General features: G+C 36.3%; 1 long non-coding RNA gene across 2 annotated transcripts in view; it reads left to right on the forward strand.

The window, feature by feature from the left end:
• Window positions 1-23,692, forward strand: part of LOC119253390 (uncharacterized) — a 57,438-nt gene that overhangs the window by 10,347 nt on the left and 23,399 nt on the right. Inside the window, exons 2-5 of one of the 2 annotated variants that reach the window (XR_008553294.1) lie at window positions 5,651-5,704; window positions 6,491-6,575; window positions 10,302-10,383; window positions 14,803-14,898. This is a non-coding gene — a long non-coding RNA (uncharacterized LOC119253390). The remainder of the gene's footprint in view (window positions 1-5,650; window positions 5,705-6,490; window positions 6,576-10,301; window positions 10,384-14,802; window positions 14,899-23,692) is intronic. The other variant, XR_005127066.2, reaches the window with a different exon arrangement.

Genomic DNA, 23,692 nt, shown 5'->3' on the forward strand with positions numbered 1-23,692 from the left:
AGGTTTTAATATAGTACATATTAAAGTTGTCAGTTGCAGACATCTTTGAATTGTTCCTATTTTATGCAGAAATCGTTCAATATGTTCCCATAAATTAAGATGATAAATATATTTTACCTGTTTTTTTAAAAATTAAGAAAATTCCCTTCTATTCCTAGTTTCCTAAAAGAATATTTCAGCATGAATGGAAGTTTAATTTTATTAAATGATTTTTCTGCAGTCATTGAAATTATCTTACAAATTTTTCTTTGTGCTTATTTTATGCTGATTTTTTTCATTTAAATATGAGTAATTTTTTATGTTGAACTAATATTTACTCCTTCGGTTATATTTATCATCCTTTGATTAATTGCTAGATGTAATTTACTAACATTTGAATGTTTTAATATGTATTTATAATATTCTATAGATTGTTATGACATCAGTTATCATTATTATAATGATTGTGGGCTCATAAAATGAGTTAGGATGCATTGTCCCCTCATCTATTTTCTGAAAGCATTTGTTCAAGATTGGTGATCTGTGGGTCTGCTAAATTTAAGCAGCCTGTTCAGCTGCCATGATGGTTACCTGCAGTTCTGCATTCCTATACAAGGCCAGAATTGCCCTTCAGAACCGGTCAGTTAACCATAGGAGCCAAACCTTACAAGGTGCCTTTCATATCAATCAACAACACTGATGCCCTCAATTCAGCCTTTGATAGTAATCCCTGTTGGCTTAGAGTTTGGGAGCTTTTTGCTTCTTCCAGTTATTTCCAGTTTGAAATTCAGAATTGTCTATCCTGCTCCTCTATCCAGAACTGTTGATTGTGAAGAAAATGATGGAAGTGAATTACAAATTATTTCATTTATTCACTAAATGTTTTCCTAAGAGCCCACTCACAATGATATTGTGCAAACACAGTGACACCCACAGGTAAAAATCTTTTGAATGTTACATATCCCTTTAGAGCCAATTGACAATCAATGAATGAAAATAACTTATTCATATGTAAACTCAGATACAGCACATTGCTTTTGAGAGTAAGGTTCATTGTGCATTCTGATTTGGATCAAGTAGTTGCCATTTGTTTCACAGCTGGTATCTTCCCTACCATTACTCTCAGACCAGATACTTCCTTCTCATGATGTCTTTAGTCACGGGCTCAATTATGTTGCTCCAGGTAATGTACTCCCCTTCCTGTAATTTCTGGGTCTGTCTGCCACATGTCACAAGCACAGCTAAATATACTGTAAAGCTTTTAGTACACATCATAATAACATGGGGCCCAATAATAATTAAAGAATGCTAGCACTTATGTGCAGGTAATATCTGATTTCAGAGGACAATCTACATTTTATTCAATCTTTGCCTTTTTGAAAAAGAAGTCATCTATATTTTACATTGTAAATTTGTAGTTTATATAGTAACGCTAGGGAAACATTTCGTCCATGTTGCATAAAGAAAACAAACAAGACTGTGTGTTATCCACCGTTGATAATTTTGTCTTCCTTTCAGTGGATTATTAAATACTTCAGTGAAGTATTAAATAATACTTCAATGAAATTTAACTTATAAGGTATTTGGATATTCTGGGAAAACTTTTTAATTTATTATTCTCTATTGGTCTAACTATTGATTTCAACTAGAAAAGGACAGCTACTCATTTAATTTCTCTAAAGGTCTGCTTATCATAAATTCAGTTTTCTACCATTTTAAACTTTTTTATCTTTTAAATATATTTATTAAATGTATATATGTATGTTAAATATTTTTACTGTGCATACATCCAGTATCACCCCTATAACCCCAGTAAGCCCTGAGTATTTACAGTTTTATTTGAATTTAACAAGATCTAGGTAATTATAGATAATTTTGTGAGCTTATCTTTACTTCTAGAAAACATAAGTATTATGACTTATTGAGGGTAGATCTGTCATTTAACTGATAAAGATTGCTGTAGGATTTCTAGATGAACTGATTCATTTGCTTTAGTTTTAAAATATATTTTTTTCACAATGTTCTTAGTTCTTCTAGATTTTTATTTGAGCAGTTTCCCTATAAACCTCTTCCAGTAACACCAAATACCCTTTCAATGTTTAGTTAAGTTTCCCCAAGATTTTTCAATTGGGAACCTAATGCTCTGAGAATATAACCACTGTATCCTATCCTAATGTCAACAGGAGCAAGAACTTCCTCTTAGGAAAATGGTAAATATAGTCCCTTGTTCATAATACCCACTTCAAACCAGGAATCAGAAGGCCAAAGCATTACAGCATGTTTGTTTAAATGTGTTCCGTTCCAATAACTAAACCACTTCTCCTCCCAAAAGTCCACAGTTTACAATTTCAGGGAGCAAGAAGGTGAATGAAGTAAAAAAATACCTGTCATTTCTTTCAATGAAAAAATTTCCCAATCCAGTCATAAACCTACTTTATTTTGGGAAATATGAAAGTGATAATCTAAAAAGGTAAACTGAACTAGTTGCTCAAGTCATCTGAAAGGTAAAACTATACTGATGATATGTGAATAATGCCAATCAAGACAGAAAAGTGGCATGCTGGATCCCTCAAAATATTTTTTGGTGTGTGTATGTGAGAGAAATAAAACTCAATAATCAGGGACTGATCTATCGTAGTAAGTAGTAATCTTTTTCATTCTTCCTATCAGGATAGAAGTGGCTACCTACATCTGACAGGTGCATTACTTGTAGAAATGCAGGCTTCAGGGCCTCCCCTGGTGGCGCAGGCCGGTGAGCGCCTCACTGTGAAGCTGTCCGCAGCCTCTGCAAGGCCGGTTTGATCCTGGCCGGCTAGCGAGGGTCCCACATGACGCGGCAGACCTCTCCTGTCTCACCCGCTGCTCCCCTCAGCAGTGTATTTCAGTAGAACTGCCTGTTTTGTTCCGCTTTCTGTCTCTGGTGAATCCTCTCACCCTCCCGTGCATCTGGCTTGTACCCCAGTTCTTGTGTAAAATGAATAAATAAATCTTTAAAAAAAAAAGAAATGCAGGCTTCAGCATAAAGTGAAATATAAAATGATAATAATTCTGCAAGGCGTAACAGATATGTACTGATAAAGAGGGGTAGATTAAGAAATATAGGGCTAGAATCAACAGTAAAATAATTGTGAGGTAAAATAAGAGTAAGGCTCACTGTCTTGGGAAAATGGCATAAATAATAGGGAGGAACAGAACAGAAGTTTGAAAGTAGACTGGGACTACATGTTTCACTGCTTTTTAGGACAGAAAAAAATATTTTAAGGCTGCTTAAAGAGCAGAAACAGATGGAAAAATAGAACGAGCCCTTGAAACAAAATTAGCAAACAATGTAGAATAAGTACAAGGGTTTTAAAGTGAGCAATTTTAATTTAGTCCCAATAACTTGGGCCAGATTTTTTTTTTTTTTTAAGTATGGCTCTCATTTTCCTCTTTTATTAAGATGATACTAAATAGGAGCCTCTCTGGTGGTGCAAGGGGTTAAGATGCAGCTTATGAAGCTGTCCGCAGCCTCTGCAATGCAAGTTCTATCTCGGCTGGCTGGGGAGCAGCCCACATGGCGCAGCAGACCTCTCCTGACTGTCCTGCTACTCCCCTCAGCAGTGTATTTCAGTCAGTCTGCCTGTTCTGTTCTCTACTCTGTCTCTGGTGAATCCTCTCACCCCCCACACCTCTGGCCTGTACTCTAGCTGGTGTATGCAGAAATAAATAAATCTTTAAAAAAAAAAGATGATACTAAATAAAGGCACTGTCTCAATTTTTTTCTCAATGCTAACTACATTAAGGTTCGTGAATATACAAAATGACTAGCCAGTGTTGACTGCTGGAACTCTCTCTTTACCAACTAATTCTATTTCTTTACTATTATGCAAAGAATGCATTGAATGTGTGTAGCTATAGTGTAAATAATTTATTCTAACTAATGCTAGTTCACAATGTTTTTGGAAAGCTATGCTTTAATATGATTTTGCTGCTCTGTCATATTAGAAAGTCTACTGATACAAAGTCTTCAAACTAAAGTGCTAAAACACTGATAAATAGATGCTAAACTTTAGTAAACCTATGGAAGTCATACTAACAGTTTGTCAAATAAGACCATTTTTTATTTTTTATTTAAATTTTATTTTTATATTCCCCATAAAATTACAACCCCCTTATTTTGACCCCAATCACTCCTTTCCCTGCCCCCCACCCCCTATAGAGTGTCTCTGGTTCATAGTTGCTGATTTTGATATTTTCTTTCTTATATTCTTTTTCCTGGTCCCTTATTTTCTAGATTCCTCTATGAGTGAGACCATCTGGTATTTTTCTTTTTCTTTCTGACTAAATAAGACCATTTTTTAATAGGAATTTACAACTCAGAGAAATACCACTGTAGCATGGAATTGTAGAATGTTTCAGTTTACCAGACAGTGCTTTCCTCTAAGCTGGTATCTAAACTGGTTAAATCTACAAAAATTAACCAGAAGTTTAGTGACCATAGGATTAGGAAAGGGTAGACATTGTCTGATTAAATTTGTCTGATTCCAATGCATGAGATCTGACCAGAATTTTTGTAGGATTCCCCTCAGCTTGGATAAACATTTTTTAATGTGATTTTTTAAAATTTTATATATTTTACATCATTTTTCATTTTTGCAAAATGTATGCATTTTCATCTTGGTTATCTTCCCCATACAATTCCCACCCCCTTGTTTTGATCCTACTCCCTCCTTTGCCACCCACCCCCCTCCAGTGTGTCTCTGGTTTATAGTTGCTTGTTGATTTTGATTTTTACTTCATCATAATTAGTCTTTTCTGGAATTTAGAAAACCTTAATAAGGGACTTGGATAAACTTTAACTGACTGACCCTTCCTTTTCTTAAAGCATTTAACTTAGAAAAGGTTGAAATTCTACAATCTTTCCCTATTCCATTGGGATGTAAATCTTTTACAACCCCCAAGTGTTTTGATTAAAAGTTTTTTTTGGAAGTCTAACCAGCAGGACCTAGGTCTTTGTAGGGGCAGCAATGGACCACAGTGCAGGTTCTCTGATCCCATGCAGACCGAGTAAAGGAGGAGTCAGAGTCCTTAGTGGGTTTTTGCAGGTCTTTTATTGTGGTTCACCAGGCATATGGCAGGCAGGGGTGCTGGGGGGCCAGGAAGCTGGCAGGCCTCCCAGCCCCCAGCAGGTCTTCACTCTAGGTTCTCCGGCCTTCTCTCGGCTTCTGCTTCTCTTGCTTCTCTCTCGGCTTCCGATCGGCTTCTGCTACTGCTTTCTCGGCTTCTTGCATCCCTGTGAAGCCGCCCTTAAAAGCACAGTCTTAGCACAGGTGTACCCACTTCAGGTGCCGCCATCAGGCATGCATTCAGGATCACAGGGTTCCCTCATCTATCCTGATGGCGGGAGGGCAGAAAAGCCTGATACCTTTTACCTTACCCTACAGTCTTCTATCTCACAGCCTCTGTGGGCAGAGTAAGAGCCAATTAGCAAACAAAGATGGCTAATCTCTTTGACCAATGTCCCTACTAATGACCCTGTTCCTCCATTACTTTTCCACTAACTCATCCCAGGACTAAAAAAAACTTCCTTTTTTTATCTCAGCAGAGTTGAATTCAATCTTCCTTATCACAAAAGTCTTGAATAAAATCTCCATTGCTTATTTAATCCATATGTGCATTTTTTCTTTTACAGGTTTGAGAACTTCATATATGCAGTTTCATGTGCTGAGCACTCTCCCTTCCCTTGGTAAGGGTTTTAATACAATACTCCTGACCTGATTCTTTTTTTTTTTTTTTTTTTTACACCTTAAGTGTGTCTCCATGATTATATATATTTGAATCATCTGAGGAGTATTTAAGACTGTTGATAACTACACTTAACTATAGAATCTGACTTAATTGATCTAGGGTGGGGTTGGGTATTGCTGTTGTTTAAAATTGCCCCAAGTGATAGTAATTGACAAGACTGAGTACATTTCCCGAGGATATTTTTGTTCCCTTTTACACAAAACATCCCCAAACCTGTAAAATAAAAGATATTATTCCTCTCTACCAAATTAGAATTGCCTACAATTTTTGACATTCCTGGGCAGTATCTAAGTTATCTTGATTGTAGATTTGAGACTTTCCAAACTTTTCAATAACATTTATTGACATCTACTGTGGGAACAGATGCCATTGATTTTGCTCAGATTTTATTAGTTTATATGGTCAAAAACTACTTGACACTCTGAAATGTAGATAGTGGATAACCTAATTGACCCCCATCTTTATTTGACAATTTCTATTTATTTTTTTCAAAATTTCGTCAGAAGTGTTGTGTTCTCCACAACTCCTTTCTTTATCCAAATGTCACTCACAGAATCCAGCACTGCATCACCTGGGAACTAGAACCTGCAGAACAGAGGACACACCCACATGTACCTAATCAGAACGAGTACTTAACAAGATACCCAGGTTATTTTTATCAATCAACATTTGTGATGTCATTTTACTCTCAAATTGCTTTTTGACCACTCCTCTGTGCTTCCAGAACAGTTTCCTGGGAATCTGAGCTCTTACGGTGAGGACATGAGGAGAAGTAACTTGGCTTACTTGTTTGTCCCTCTTCCTGGAAGGTAAGTTTTTTCATAGTAGAAACTATTCGTCTTTGACGTTTACATTACTAGTATCTAGCACAATCCCTCTTTACTTAGCAGATATTCAACATAAATTGAAGAAATTAACTGCTTAGTCTTTCTATGGCTTAACCTTTAATTCCCGTTCTTTTTCGACCCCGTTTTTAATTTCGGTAATATATTGTATTACTTGAATGAAATATAAGCTGTTATTATCCTAACATAACATTTTATTTTTTAAACCACTACTCCATTATTTTATGTTGTGTCTTAGAGTACATGATAGAGAAAATTACAAATGCTATTGTTACTGAATGCGGGTCTCTGTTTCTTTGGCAAAAAAAAAAAAAAAAAGGAAACAAGCTTTTGGAAGAAAAGCATATAGTTTAGTTTGCCAATAAATTGAGGAGGGCAGCTGAGCAGTGTCTGAAAGACCCCTGTCTTGCTTTGACAGAATTCAGGGGTATTTATCCAGAGATAGAAGTAAGGAGGGCGATGGGCATGGGTCAGCGTCTCATCTGTCTGCCAAAAGCCTCTGGAGATTTTGGGGGAGATTTAGGTTGGCGTCCACTTGCTTTTACTAACACCTTATGGTTAGCAATCGTGGTGCTATTTTCTCAGCATCTTTTCCTTGAAGTATAAAAACAAGGTTGTTAAGCCTAGAGGGTTGTAAGGACAGGAATGACACAGTGCAGGTTTTCTGATCCAGCAGACCGGGTAAAGAAGGAGTCCTAGAGAGTCCTCGGTGCCTTTTGCAGGCTTTTTATTTAGATTTACCATGCATATGGCAGGCAGGGATGAGGGGGCAGGGAGACTGGCAGTCCTCCCAGCCCCCAGCAAATCCTCACTCTGTCTGGGCTCTCTGGCCTTCTCTCTGCTTCTCTTCTTCTCTCAGCTTCTCTGCTCCTGGTGGCATCCCTGTGACGCCACCCTTAAAAGCCCAGTCTTAGCCCAGGTGAATCCCATCTACCTATGCCCACACCCTACTCCAGGTGCCCTCCATCAGGCATGCATTTGGGACCACAGGGTTCTGTCATCTATCCTAATGGTGGGAGGGCAGAAAAGCCTGATGTTTTTTACCTTACCCTACAAGGGTAAATAAAGGAAATGGTAGAGTTTATCTGTTGGGGCAAGAGAGAGAGACAAATGTTTGATTACTGTAGCACTATTATTTTCATGCCACATTGTACACTAAAAATTTCCATGTGGCTTCTTACTTTTTAAAATCACGCTATTGCTTTCTACTTAATATTTTCTTTTTTTTTTTTTAAAGATTTATTTATTTTATGCAAGAACCGAGGAACAGGGCAGATGTGCGGGAGGGTGAGAGGATTCACCAGAGACAGAGCGGGGAACAGAACAGGCAGACTGATGAAACACTGCTGAGGGGAGCAGCAGGTGAGACAGGAGAGGTCTGCCGTGCCATGCGGGACCCTTGCTGGCCGGCCAGGATAGAACCAGCGCTGCAGAGGCAGCTTCACAGCGTGGTGCTCAACCGCCTGCGCCACCAGGGGAGGCCCGAAAGATTTTTTTAAAATTTGTTTTTACAAGAGCTGGGATACAGGCCAGAGGCGCCGGAGGGTGAGTGTTTTTCACTAAAGACAGAGCGGGGAACAGAACAGGCAGACTGAGTGAAATAACACTGCTGAGTGGAGCAGCGGGCAAGACAGGAAAGGTCTGCTGTGCCATGTAGTTGCTCCCTGGCCTGGCCGGGAATCAAACCCACACTGTGGAGGCTGCGGACAGCTTAACAGTGCTGCGCTCAACCAGCTATGCCACCAGGGAGGCCCTCTGCTTAATATTTTCAATGGACATTGTAGGTGATTTCCATTATAACCTCAGTCTCCTTTTCACTATGTTTAGTCGCAAAGGTCATGCCTTACTCCAACCAACTGGACTTGCTGATGTCTTTACTTTTCTTACAGTCCTATTTTGTTCAGAAACAATTACTATCTCCTAATGCCTCTTCTAAATAACAAATTAAAATCCTACCTATTTTATGACTCAAATGCAAACTCTGCTGTAGAACTTGCTCTTATAAATCTCAAGCGATACCTCTCTATTCTCCAAACTCCTATCTCTTGCTGTTGTTTTTTTCTACTACTAACATGCATTTATTGCATTCACCCTAAACCCAGATATAATTTGAAACTGGCCGTCTATAAGGTAAATGGAAGATATCAGTCTACCCCCACCTCCACCTCCACCATTAGCATCTATGATCTTCACCGGTGGTCTTATATGCAGGCTGATGGCAGCACCTGGAGCATGGTGTGGGCATACAGGAATGGGCCCACCTGAGCCAAGAGACTGAGCATATAAGGGCAGCCTGACAGAGGATGGTGGGGGGTGGCAGAAGACCATATGTCAGAATGTGGTTGTAGGGGCAGGAAAGGACAGAAGCAGGTTTTCTATGACCCGAGCAGATGGGTAAAGGAGGAGTCCTAGAGCCCTCAGTGGCTTTTCAGGGTTTTATTGGGATTTATTTTTTTTATCAGGTACATGGCCTGCCAGCCTCCCATCCACCGGCGAATCTTCACTTTTCCTGGACTCTGGCATTCTCTAGTGGCCTCTGCTTCTTGGCTAATTGTCTTGCCATCTCTCACTTGTTCTCCTTCCCATGCTTCTGCTCTCTGGCATCCCAGTGACGCCGCTCTTATAAGCCCTGTCTCAGCCCAGGTGTACCCATCTAGGTAGGCCCATATTCTACTCCAGGTGTCCGCCATCAGGCATGCAGTTAATCTAATGGCGGGAGGATGGAAAAGCCTGGTAAGTTTTTACTTACCCTACAGTGGTGGAGTGCACTGGAGAGTGGTGGAGAGAGTCAGAGAACAGCTAAGAGAGGAAAGAGGGTATAGGGATTCCCAGGGAGGCCCAAGTTGCTGTCTAGTTTCTGGCTAGTTTTCTCTCTAGTTGCTGGCTAGTTTTCCCTTTCCTGTGGGGATGATGCCAAGGCCTCCAAGTTTCTCTTTCAAGCTGCCTGAATCAGTGATGAATATATCCAGCCTGGGATAGTTGCAGAACAGTACCACACATTGAAGGAAAGGAAAAAAACAAAGAAAAAGGCAGATTGCTTCCTATAGGTGGGTGGCCATTTTAAAAATCAAGGGATCTTATGTAGAGGCTTTGTCTAGTCCAGCTGTAAGACAAGCAGTTTCCCTCACCCTCCTTTCAAATCTTAAAAGTTTGTATAGAGGTTTTAACTGTGTTAAATCATGTACACTGTCCAGATGGTCGTAGCAACACATTTTATCTCTGAGAACTGTCCTTGAGCAGCTCTGGAATGGGGAAATGTAGAGAAATGCACATTCCTGGGGATGAGGGATGCTCGTACTGATGGTGAGGAGTCTTTAATTACCCAGCTCCAGCTCCCAGGTAAACAGAGAGGAAAGATTCTCTTGATTTCCCTCCTCAATATGCTCTCATCTAGTTATATCTATCAATCTATAAACAAATTTAAGAACCAAACACAATTATCATTGTAATTATAACATTTTACAAATATTTTTATATTTAGAGACTTCCTCATGGGTGATGCTAAATTTCTTTCAATTTTATTGAAGATGCTTAATATACAAAAGTGGCACATATTTCAAGTATATATATTAGTGAGCTTTGATATATGTATATTTGCGATATTATCATCATAATCAATATTGTAAACCTATTCATCACCTCCTAAAGATCTTTTCTCTTGATCTTTTGTTTTTGGTGGTGACGTCAAAGTTAAAAAAAAAATAAGAATGGATGAATGGAACATTACACTGAAAATACTTCGGCACAGCAAAAGTAATAATAGTGTGAAAAGGTAACCTTTGGAATAGGAGAAAACAATTTTAAGTCAATATTTTTAAATCACATATCTGATAAAAATTAATTTAAAAATATATGAAGAAACTATAACTCAGTAGCAAAAATTAAAAAAAAAATTGTCAAGAACTTAAGACACTTCTCCAAGAAGACGTTTGAAGGCATATGAAGGGTTGCTTAATATCACCAATTATCAGATAAATGCAAATTTAAAGCCACAATGAGATACCTCAATCTTGTTAGGTTTATAAAAAAATAAGTAACAAATGTTGAGGGGCATGTGAAGAAATTGAAACCCCATTGGTGGGAATATAATTCAATATAGTAGCAATGGAAAACGGTATGGAAGTTGCTCAAAAAATAAAAACAGAATTAAACCATATGATCCAATGATCTCATTCCTAGATTCCTCAAACAGAAACTTGTTTCTGACCCACTGTCTATTTGGTATGGATTTTATTCTATATTTGGTCACTTCTATAGTAACTTATTCCAGGATTCTGTTCAAACGGTGCCTTATTAGTCTTGTTAGCAGGCAGATTAATGGGAACTGCAGGACCTCCAAACCTGCGTGCCTAAATGGGTTCTGCCATTTGCTACATAAGGTCAAAACATTCTCTTAGTGTGAAAGAACTTTAATAGGATGAGTGTGCATAGAGAAAAGAAAGAAAGGATAATAATTTCCCAGCGAAACACCCAAAGTTACCCATCCCCTTGTGGGTAAATGCCCAGCCAAACAGAATTGGCCAAAAGGGGGGCCACTTGCCACTAGTCTAAGCACCTCTTGGAGGGGAACCATAGGAAAGGTGCCCAAGAAGTTTGGGACAAATGGAGCAAAGTTAGAGCACAGCTCAAGGTAATAGCTGCCATAGTCAGCCTGACCATGGGTCTCTCACCCATGTCTCTTCCAAGTGTCGAAGCTCTATGGATCTCCTTCCATGTCCTCCAGGTCCCTGGTGCAAGACCAAAACTGAGAGGCAAGCACTCACTCCTACTCCTTCGTTTGCCTCTGCTCCATGTACCTCCTCCAAGTACTTTTGTCTCCTCTCCCCAGTTCTTTCTAGCTTACCTGCTCCACTCAGCTCCACACTTTTCTTAGACAGAGTCATGGAAACTCCCCTCTCTATAGAAATTGCACTGTTACAATCTTGCTCCCCTCACATAGCTCCTAACTTCTCATCTCCCATTATCCTTTTTAAGTGATTTGATGTAATTAATGTAACTTGAAATTTTATGATCGGTCTGTCTTCCCTAGAAAGTACATACATTGAGGGTAAGGACCTGGTCTATCTGGTTCACTAACTGAAACAGTTTTGGGAACATAGACTATCAATAGATTTCTGCATAATGAATGAAAGAATGAATGATGATCATATACATTTTCAAGTTTTGCAAATCTAGTTTTTCCATAACTATAATTTTAAGTTAGAGTTTGTATATCACCCATAATCCTGGATCCAAAACTGGAAATATGAAAAATTCTTCCTCTTCAATTTAATTTGACTAGGCACAAAGTCACTGGAATAATGAAAACCAGGGTGGAACCAAGAAGTTAAATTTATATGTGATACTTGAGGATCATAGGAGTTAGGGAAATAATCAGTGTCTCTCTTGCTCTCTTTTTCTCTCTTTCTTTCTGTCTCTCTCTCTCTCCCACTCCCCTCCCGCTCCCTCACTTTCCTTCCCTCCCTCTCCCTCTCTCCCTCCCTCCCTGCCCATAATCTCCTTTGTGATTGAGACATTTATTAAAGCAAAGTACAGGGTAAATCTACCCTTACAGGGAATCATGTTAAGACTGAGCATTGGTGTTTTAAGGTAATGGCTGAGTGGGTTTTTTTTTGTTTGTTTGTTTCTTTTTTGTTCATTTGTTTCATTTATTTATTTTTTGTGTGTGGGACCCTTGCCGGAGTTCGGGGAACAAACCAGCGCTGCAGAGGCTGCGGGCAGCCTCGCAGCCCAGAGCTCAACCTCTGCGCCACCAGGGGAGGCCCTGTTCATTTGTTTTAAAGATTTATTTATTTATGTATACAAGAACTGGGATACAGGCCAGCAGTGGGGGGGTGGGGAGAGGAAGGAGGTGAGAGGACTCACCAGAGACAGAGCAGGGAACAGAACAGGCAGACTGACGGAAATACACTGCTGAGGGGAGCAGCAGGCGAAACAGGAGAGGTCTGCTGTGCCATGTGGGTAGCCCCCTGGCTGGCTGGGGATTGAACTCGTGCTATAGAGTCTGCGGATAGTTTCACAGTGCTGTGCTTAACCCTTTGCACCAGCAGGAAGGCCCAGGGCTGAGTGTTTTGAATAGAGTCCCTGGGAGTAGAGGGTAAATACCAGAGATTTTCAGTTTTAACTCACCTAAACAGATTTCTATGGTTCATTATTTTCTTAATTTTTATTAGTTTGCCCTGTCAGAATACAAAATCTTTACTGCACAACTTCAAAAGCATCTACTAAAAGCAGAATGCTTTTTGAAGTTTTGATGAATTAAGGCTAAAATGATTCATGTGAGTTCTAACAATATGCGAGAGCATCAGTTATATATCCTTAACAATAGTTCTGGAAAAATGCATTGTCTTGAGTTGTTAGATATTGAGATGCTGGCAGTAAAATGTATTCAAGTGAATGTGGCACAAACACCATAAACTTATGGTCTAAATTGTTAATATTTAGAGTTGTTAATCCACAGATTAGAAATAAAGAAGTAAACCACAAATAATATACTTTTGGTGAACTGTAGGTAACATATGCATCATATCTAATTTCACACATTATAAATACCACTGGAATGCTTAAAAGAGCATTCTTGATAGTGTTTTCTTGATGGGTTTTTACTGAACTATAAAGGCAGTATCTAGAAGCTGAAACTCAATCCATACTTTGGTCTCATTTTAAGATTCTATAGGGAAGAAGTAATTGAATACTAACTTGTGTATTCTATCACTCTAATTATATAGGTGATTATAGTTCACTACATGTGTATACAGAAGAATGAAGAATTTTATGCATTGAAGTAATAAACAACTATAAAATATATTAGAATATCATGTCCTTGGTATGTCAGGACACCTGATGGGCCTCAATTTTCTGAAGTTTGGTAATTCTAACTCTCTTCCAGCTATGGGAATCTAATATTAAAAAAATAAACTGGTTTTAAAAAAATAAATGTGGGCTTCCCCTGGTGGCGCAGTGGTTGAGCTCTGGGCTGCAAAGCTGCCCGCAGCCTCTGCAGTGCCGGTTCAATCCCCGGCTGCCAGCGAGGGTCCCACATGTAGCACAGACCTCTCATGCAGCACCCGCTTCTCCCTCAGCAGTGTATTTTGTCAATCTGCCTGTTCTGTTCTCCACTCTGGCTCTGGTGAATTCTCTCACCCTCCCACACTTCCAACTGTACCCAGTGCTTTTATAAATAAATAAATAAATAAACAAACAAACAAATCTTAAAAAATAAAAATTAAAAAAAAAATGTGAGGTATTCTAATCCAGGGAGAGAGAGAGATGAAGGCATAAAACTAAAGAGGACTTGAAAATCAGATATCCTCATGTATTAAAGTACAATAATAAACACTCTAATTTCAGAATGTAAATTCACATGACCCCCACTAAGGGTTCTAAGAAAATTCTTTTGGCAATATATATGTCTTTAGAACTTCACACCTTAAGACAAACAAAGAAATGAAATTATGAAAAATAAATACCAACTGCAGAATAAAATATTAAATGATTATATGACAAGACACATAATACTTTCATGTCAGGAGAAAAAAAGAAAATAGAGGAAGAGTAGAAAGTTAGTAAAATGTCATTATTTTTGAATTTTAAGAATTCCACTAGTAGTTATACGAGCTTATCTGAATAATCCAAAATTAATGATGATGAATAAAAAGAGCAATGACAAGAGCATGGTTTATTTTATCTTATAGACTTGCATAATTATGTATAAATTTTAGACATGACTGACCAAGATAATGCCTTGAGAATCTAACCACTGAATGATAGTAGAAAAACATTCCTACAAACTACAATTCATAATTTATTCTCATTCACTCCAGATAATAAAAAACTTTGCAAATCCTTATTTAAAATAAATTGTCATGGGTGTTGTTTCCTGGCCTCATCATTTCCTCTAAGAGGCAAATATGTTACATTTAAATCTCAGCTAATTTGGAGATAGTTTCATAAATACTCTTTAAAAAAATAACTGTTCACATACCCTTAATATCTTTATATTCACTTTTTAGTTATCAAAACATTTTCCCACACTGATAGGCTCAGTGCCCATTGTTTATTAGTAGCCATAAGTTCTAATGCCTTTGTGGTATAATTGATGGTTGTCTAATACAGGGCAAAATAGAGTAGCCCCAATTAGTTCCAGAAGCCTATTCACTTCTATAGCTATAACTTCACTTTCTTTTGTCAGATGACATGGAACTTAGGCCAAAAGATTTCCAGCATTATGAAAAACATCTTTCATTAAAATGATGTTTCCAGTCTTAGAAGACAGGTCTCCAATAAGGTAAGATTTAATTGTCTGTGTGTGTCTGTTTTGGGATTAGATAGAAAGGAGGATCAAAGAAAGCTCCAGGATTAATGTTTTTTAATCTTTTATTGTTGTTTTGTTTATTGTCCTGAATTTCTACATATTTGACTTCAATAGGAAACATGTTTTCTGATTGCTGACAGAGAAATCAACAATTTGTTTTATCTATTTTATATGTTATGCCTTTGTTTCTGGTGAAAATATTTTCACTGTGTTTTTGCTGGAAAGTAGTGTATTTTTGTGCATGGTCATTTATTGAGGTGTCTTTAGGTTTTTGATACCAAAAACTCTAGCCCACTGAACTGTGAAGGTATTTCTTTTGTTTTTTAATTTATCTGGGTTTTAATCATAACACTGTATCACTGTCTGTTACCCATGATAAATAGCTCATAAAGTCAAAAGAAGGCTTTCTAATTTGTTTTTGATCTGGTTGCTATTTGTATTTGTTTTCAATTGAAATGGAAATCAGATAAATAAGAGTTACTTTCCTATTGGATTTTTTTAAACTTGTGATTTTTTCAATAGGTAATACAGATATTTTTCAAGTCAGAAGTTCCCGTGCTCAGGGAACTTATTCTATGTACCTTGTCCTATGGACCATTTGATCTGGCTGCTCAGTGATATCCTTTATTTCAGTGATATCCTTTACCATATCTTCTAATAAAATGATCAAGGTAGATAAGTGTTTTCTTGTGTTCTTTGAGCAAATCTAGTAAATCAGTTGAACCTGAGGAGCAAGGCATGGCAACCTCTAATTTGTAACCAAGTCTGACAGAAGTTGTGGGTAGGGATTTACTACTTTCAGTTGGCATCTGAAGTGTGTAAGCAACCTGGTGGGACTGACCCCTTACCCTGTGGAATTCCACGTTGGATTAAATAGCATACTCAGGTGGTATCATGAGAAATGCTTGGTGCAGAGGTAAAAACACTCACATGTTTGGTGACCAGAAATGTTAGAAGTGAATTTTTCTGTATGAGGAGTAAAAGAGACACATAGAAGAAAAAGATGATATTTTTAATACAGTTGTATAGCTTTGACTTTTTGTTATAATTTGCTGATTATTCATACTTTTTATTGATGGTAGCTCTTTTTATGACTTGTTTTTAACCCAATTAAGAATAACACTGCTATGCACAATCTTGTACAAGTCTCCAGGAGCATATTGCGAGTATATTTATCTAGGAAATATACTGAAGTATAGATTACTGAAAATAGAATCTGTGAATTTGCAATTCTACTATCTAATGTCAAAATGCTAGACCAACTATTCATGAAGGTTTACCTGTTTAATGTCTAACCGATAAGTGAAATTACCATATGACTTTATTTGTGTAGGGTGACATTTGGAAAGGGTGAAAGATATGGGAAGGGTGAAAAGATAATTCATTGTGCTTTTAATTTATATTTCCACAATTACTAAGTAAGTTGAATACATATTTACCATTATTGGACACATAGTTTCCATTGGAATGCTTGTTTTCTCCTCATTTAAGAAGTTCTATATACATTCAGAATGCCAATTCATTGTCAACAATATGGTAGTGGCAAGTATCTTTTTCCAGAAAGTGTTTCAAGTATGATTTGTCTTTTTATATGCAAGCATGACTTTGTAATTCTTTTAGAGATGATGGTTTATGGTATAATATTTTTTATGTTCAATGTAGTACATGTTATGCCTGTGTATTGTATAATTTATTTCATATATCTTGCTTATGAAATCCTTTCCTATTCTGAGGTCATGAAAATATTTTTCAGTATTTTTTCTAGTAGTGTGTAAGTTTGTCTTTTACATTAAATCTTTTATCTTTCTGGAACTGATTGCTGTTTATGGTGTGAGGTAGATACATCATTTATGTATACATACCATCTCTCATAGGGAAAAAAAATGAACCAATATCTGGTACTGCCACCTTAATCTTAGACTTCCCAGATTCTAAAACTATGGGAAATAATTTCTTGTTGTTTAGGATTCCACATCTGTAGTATTTTGCTATAGTAGCTCAACCAAACTAATCCACAGTGTTTTGAGATTATTTTAAGTAGTATTATGTTCACTATTACAATAATGCTACACTGTGCCAGGATATTCCTTAAATTACTGTTTTGTAATAAATCCTCTGGAATTGACTTAACAAGTCAAAGGACCATGTATATTTATACTTTGTGAAATATTTTGCTATATTATTGTCATAAGTAATTATATCATTATGCAATGTATCGGCAGTACTAGAATGTATCACTTGCTCATTAAATTCAGAGACTGTTATAATTCTTTTACTATGATAATGACAAAAATATGATGGCACCTTAGGACCTTAAGATTGTTTTGATTTTAAATTGAACAACTATATTCTTTTTTCAAAAGTACATGAGTAATTGGGCCTCCTTGGTGGCCTAGAGGTTAAGTCTCAGATCTGTAACTGCTATGGCAAAGAATATTTGGTTTTTAATTTTAGCAACTTTATTCAGATGTCATTTTATGTCATAAGGTGCACCTGTCTAAAGTATACAATTGAATGATTTTTAGTATATTTGTGAGAGGTATAGACATCACTGGAATCTAATTTTGACCCATATTCTTTTTTTTTTTTTGGTTTTTTTTTTTTTTTTGTAAAATTATATTTATTGAGTTAACATTTACTTACATCACAATTTATATCTTAGGGGTTTATGTATGTTACTTTACTAGACCCACTACCAAAGCCCCAGTAATCCTCCTTTGGACTTCACTTTCACTGTGCTTCTACCCCATCACATCGCCCTTTTGGTAGCTTTAGTCATAGTCCAATGTGCTCTTCCCACTCCTGTTTTCACCCCTCCCTCTTTCCAATCTTTCTCCCTCTCCCATCCTGGATGCCTCAAGTCTAAGGTCAAAGGTTTGTCTTTGTCTGACCTTTCCACATATAAGTGAAACCATCTGGTATTTATCTTTTCCTTTTTTGAGAATGATAGCATAATCCCTTCCAGCTCTATCCATGTTGCTACGAATGGCATATGTTTCCCTTTGACTGTATAGTCTTAAAGTTTAGTTGCTCCTTGATGCTGTGGATCTTAGTCTAAGATGTGTTCTTTGTTTCACAAACATAATTCTATGTATTTACATTTGTTGTGTCGTAAGAACATGTTTACAGTTTGCTTAGCAACAAATAATCTACTTTTATACATATAAATATTAATTCAAGGAAATAAGTCTTCCCAGTAACTTAAATGCCATTAGCTCAGGGAAAAAAAAAAAAACAAAACACAAAAAACAGAAGACAAATGGCTCTATTTTCAAGCACATATACACATGAAAAAACTATAATACATGCGTACTTTGTTAAACTACTTTATTATTTTTTAAGACTATTTTTATTTGTTTATGCATACAAGAACTGGGGTATAGGCCATAAGTGTTGGGGGTACGAGGATTCGAGGATTCACCAGAGACAGAGTGGGGAGCAGGACAGGTGATTTGACTGAAATACACTGCTGAGGGGAGCAGCGGGAGAGACAGGAGATGTCTGCTGCGCCATGTGGTTTGGCTCCCTGGGCGGGGATCAAACTCATGCTGTAGTGTCTGGCCATAGCTTGATAGTGCTGAGACTTAAACCCCTGCACCACTAGGGAGGCCCTAATAAACTACTTTAGAACAAAAATTTGTACAAAATACCTTACAGATAACCATAAATAACTGAAACTAAAAGTCAGTTTGTTCATCAGTGGGCATTTGGTCTCTTTTTATTACATAAGAAGAGATATTTTCTGAAATATGGCTTTTAAGGTTTCAAAACCAAACCAGCATGAATTGCGAAGAGCCAATTACTATAAAGCCACACAATCACATTTCTTTCATATTTTCATTCACCTATTTCTCCTGAGAGCAAAATAGATGTTGCTATTTGCTGAGAGTTTGTATCCATGAGGGAACTAGCTGTCAAAGTGTTCCTGTCACACTAATTTTAAATTCTGATGAATAGGCTGCTGTGGCAGGACCAGTATGCAACAGTTACTAACTACTCTGGCACAACTTGGGGGTAATCTTAAAGAAATTTGTGGATTTTACTAATTAATGGGAAAATACTAATATTTTTCTTTAGTTTGATTTACTTTAATAAACTAGTTAACTGTGGTACAATTCATTACTACAAATAATATCAATGAGCAACAATTCTATTTTAAAAAATACTAGTGTAATGTATTCCATAAATAGAAAAAAAGAAATAATGTACACCATGCACCAGTAAACTTGCATAATAGACAACAAACATATTTTCCCAAACTATTTTCTCAATGTTTTAGAAATCTCTTTCATGTGTCCATATAATCCACTAAAGCAATCAAGATGTAATCTGCCACTTACACCTGGATTCCCTCACTAGTTTTCTATAATCATTTGGTCTATAATACCTACTTCCACTGACATAGTCATTATGAGTTCAGTGACCTCCTAGGTACTAAATTCAAGAGAAGACATTTCAATCCCACTTTCCTTTAACATATATTTCCTAGGCCCTCCCGGTGGCGTGGTGGTTGAGTGCAGCGGTTGAGCACTGGGTTGCAAAGCTGCCCGCACCCTCTGCAGCGCAGGTTCGATCCCCAGCTGCCGGGTGAGGGTCCCACATGGCGCGCAGACCTCTCCTGCCACCCGCTGCTCCCCTCAGTGTACTTCATCATTCTGCCTGTTCTACTCTCCGCTCTGTCTCTGGTGAATTCTCTCACCCTCCCGTGCCTCTGACTGTACCCAGTGCTTGTATAAATAAATAAGTAAATAAATCTTTAAAAAAAAGCAAACATGTATTTCCTAACTCTGTTATTGAAATATGTGTATTTTGCCTATTTCCACTTTTGTTATTATTTTAGTCTAATTGTCACTTTTCCTCTCCAAATGCTATGAATTCCTCTTCATCCACTTGGAAGTAAAGGATATCCTAGAAGTTTCCTTGTCACTCTCTCTTCTTGATCTTTATTGTATGCCCCTAGTAATCTCATTCCCCCCACTGTGTCTTTACCCCTAGATGTTGATAGCTCTCCCATAATTACTCCTATATGGTTGTCCTGAGAACCTGAGTGATGTTTTCACTTGCTCTTTAACCTTTCTACCTACACAGTTACAGACATCTCAAACTCAAAATGTTTTAGAAATCTGTCTCAGTATATATTAAACCTGAATAAGGATATATCCCTGATGCAGAATTCCATAACCTTGTCTAGACTCCACAAAAATGTATAAAAATGAACACCAACAGACATATATTTAGAAGTGTTCACAGTATGAGTATTTATAATCACCTCTAACTGAAAAGTTATATATAAAAGTCAAATAGATACACATATTTGAGTAAATTGTAGAATGGATTTGCAAGCAAATAACCCACTACTAAGCATAACAATATCAATTGTTCTTGCCAGTGTAATACTCAGTGACAAAAGCCAGGATAAAAATGTGCATGATGTATGATTTTGTTTATATATGATTCAAAATTAGGAAAAGTAATATTTGATCTTAGAACTCAGCATAAGTTTCTCTTTCGAGGGGAATATGGGTATCTGGGAGAAGTTACAAGTTTCTTTTTGTGAGGCTGACAATGTTCCGTGTTCTCTATTTTGATCTGGAAACTGGTTACATGTATGGCCACTTGGTGAAAATTTGATCAAATTATGAATTTATGAATTGTGGACTTTTGAGTGTATTTGTTATATTTCAGAACATATATACTAATATCACTTTATGAAAGTCAATAAATTCTCTTTTCACAATACCACACAAATAACTTAAAATATGTCTAATCATGGTATCATCCTGCATAAAATTCTTCATGTTTTCTTATTGCCTTTAGATTTAAAACTCCTGAATTAGAGCCTATAATAAGAGATTCCTCAAAATGTAGCTCTAAGATCTAGCTTCATCTGTCACTAAGTTTTGATGCCAAACCATTTTTCTTATGTCCCTTCCTTTTAATTAATTTTCTTTAAAATGACTGTTATAAATTCCATTTTAATTTGTTTCAAGATTCAAATATGACTCTGATATTCCATGTTAACTTCAAGATACAGGCATTTTATCCTTTGTATTTCTACATTGCCTCTTGTGTAACTCTTCTGTAGCACTTATTCCAATAATTATTCTACCTTTTTTTTTTAATGTAGGAGTAATAGGATGCATAGGAGATGGTTAATATAAAGCAAACTCTTCTATAGTAATGTGTATACATGAAAATTGTGGGATGTAATGTTTCACAAGGATTTTAGACTATATTAATTATACATTAATAATGACCTGCTTTAAAATTAAAATAAAAACCAGAAATAGTATGTTTTCAAGAAATTGGGGTTAGCTACTAATTTTTTTTTCTGAAATGGTGACTTGACCATAAACTAAGGTGTTTATCTACTTGCTTGACATTTAAATTGAGTAACACAAAATTTAAAAAAAAATCCTATAAATCTACCCCTGAAAATGTCCACAGAGCCTAAGTATCGGTGAGCACAGATTCTGAATTATAACTGTATATTTCAGCATTCATGGCTAAAAATATAAATATAGGCTCATGAAATCATTCAACTATAAGTTATCAATATAACAAATATAGACTTGCTTACATGTACATTATAAACGCTTATGAAATGTATCATAAATTCCTCTTTGCTTTTTCCCTTGTTAATGTTTGCTAAATGTTTTCTAGTTGAGAACTTAATAGAGGAGAGGGATTTTTATTTTCTTTTCCACAAAAGCAAGTGAGATATAAGTTCCCTTCCCTGAAATTACAAAAAAAAAATTAGTTAAAATTGTTATGTATATTATTCATTTTGTATTATTTGAACAAATGTTAAAGTGAATCAAACAAATTTCTATAGCTTTAGGGCAAGTTAAGCAATTTGTCTTTATAAAATGAATTCAGGTATTTCAAACTGTCTTATTGATGGATTCAGTCTTTGTTCTGATGCTTATGTGCATCTTTAAGTAATGTTATGCCTCCATCTTTAAGTAATATTTTGCCTCATAGGAAGAAATAATAATGCCCACTTGCAGAAATATTCTGAGATTGAGAGATTAAATATTTAAAGTACATAATATTTTATACCCCTGAAAATCTATGAATGTTATTTATTGTGATTTTTAGTAATATGAATGAAGTTGATAAACTTGAGCATAAAATTTACTGAAGCTGCTAAATTTGCAATCCAACTATCATGATTATTTAGCTTCTAATAATTAGCAATATTTGTATACTAAAGTCCCTTTTATTGACAGATCAACCTCTATATTTTTCTGTTATGAATTTTTTGTTATAGATCCTGTGTTTCTAGAATGTTTCCTCAAAATATAGATTGCTGTCATATAATAAAGAAATTGACTTGTTTTTGTGTCTGGTTCCTGAGATGTAATGTCTAAACCTGCAGAATTTTTTAAGTAATGAGTGTCTTTTATTCATTGTGGGACCCTAGGGTCATACCACAGCTTATGAGAATAAGGTGGCTTATGTTTTTGACTCCTGGGTAGTTTATGATAATGAAATGACACAGAATGGGAACATACTACCCCAGAAAACCCAACTCTGTGATTAGAGGGTTGGGTCTTTGAGCCATGTAATATCAGCCTATATCCTCTTGGCAGGGGAGATGAGCTGGAGATTGAATTCAACCACAATGTCAATAATTAAATAAATCATGCTCGCTATATAATAAAAATCCCTGTAAAAACTGTTCCCAGAAAGTTGATTGATAATACACTGAGGTGAGAGTAACTTGTTCTGAGGACATGGAAGCTCCTTGTCTTTGACCCTTGTGGGCCTTTCTCTGGGAGGAAGACAAATGCAGGATGATTTCACTCAGATGTGGCATATAAAGTGACATAACAAAGGAACATCGACAAACCTAATGAAAACAAACCCGAGAAATCTGACTGCAGAATTAAGTCTACTATATATATAGAGGGTGGAGAGAGAAGAGAAACAATGGAAGATACTCAGTGGTCTGTAGTGGAGGACTATGGATTTTTTTTTTTTTGGGGGGGTGGGCATGGTGTGGTAATATGTCTGAAGTACTACTCAGTAAAAATAATACAATAATACAATAAAATATTTTTTACAGAAAAAGTATCAAAATATATGTGACAAACAGACCTGCAAAGAGAAATAGACAAATCAACTATTATGTTAGATACTTCCAGGACATTATTTTAGTAATTGATAGACCAATGAAGCATAAAATCAGTAAAGATAGAGTTAACCTGAAAAATATTTAATTACTTGAACATTTCTTTTCACCACCATTTATCCTCAGGCTATATTAATTTAACATAAAAATTTTCCCAGCAGCATTTATTTAATAGACTTTCTTTTTTCTATTGAAGGTTCTTGGCTCCTTTGTCATAAATTGACTGTGTATGTAAGTGCAGGTTTATTTCTGGTTTTTCAATTCTACTCCATTGATCTTTGTGTCTATTTGTATCCCAATACCTTTCTGTTTTGATTACTATAGTTTGTACTATAATTTGAAGAATGAAAATATAATGCTTCCATTTTATTTTTTCTCATAGTTAATTTGGCAATTTGGGTCTTTTGTGATTGTATAGAAATTTAAGCGAAGTTTGCTGTATTTCCTTTCAGAAAGCTATTAGAATCTTGCTAGGGATTGCATTAAGACTGTTTATTAACATTTTAACAATGTCAATTTTCCCATCCATAAGCATGGAGTAACTTTCCATTTCCTTGAGTCTTGTTTCTTTTAAAAATGTCTAATAGTTTTCATCATACAGGTTTTCTCTTTTGTTATGTTTTCCCTAAA

Source organism: Talpa occidentalis, unplaced genomic scaffold (assembly GCF_014898055.3).
Source record: "Talpa occidentalis isolate TD23 unplaced genomic scaffold, MPIMG_talOcc4v2.1 talOcc4.2, whole genome shotgun sequence".
NCBI classification, from domain to species: domain Eukaryota; kingdom Metazoa; phylum Chordata; class Mammalia; order Eulipotyphla; family Talpidae; genus Talpa; species Talpa occidentalis.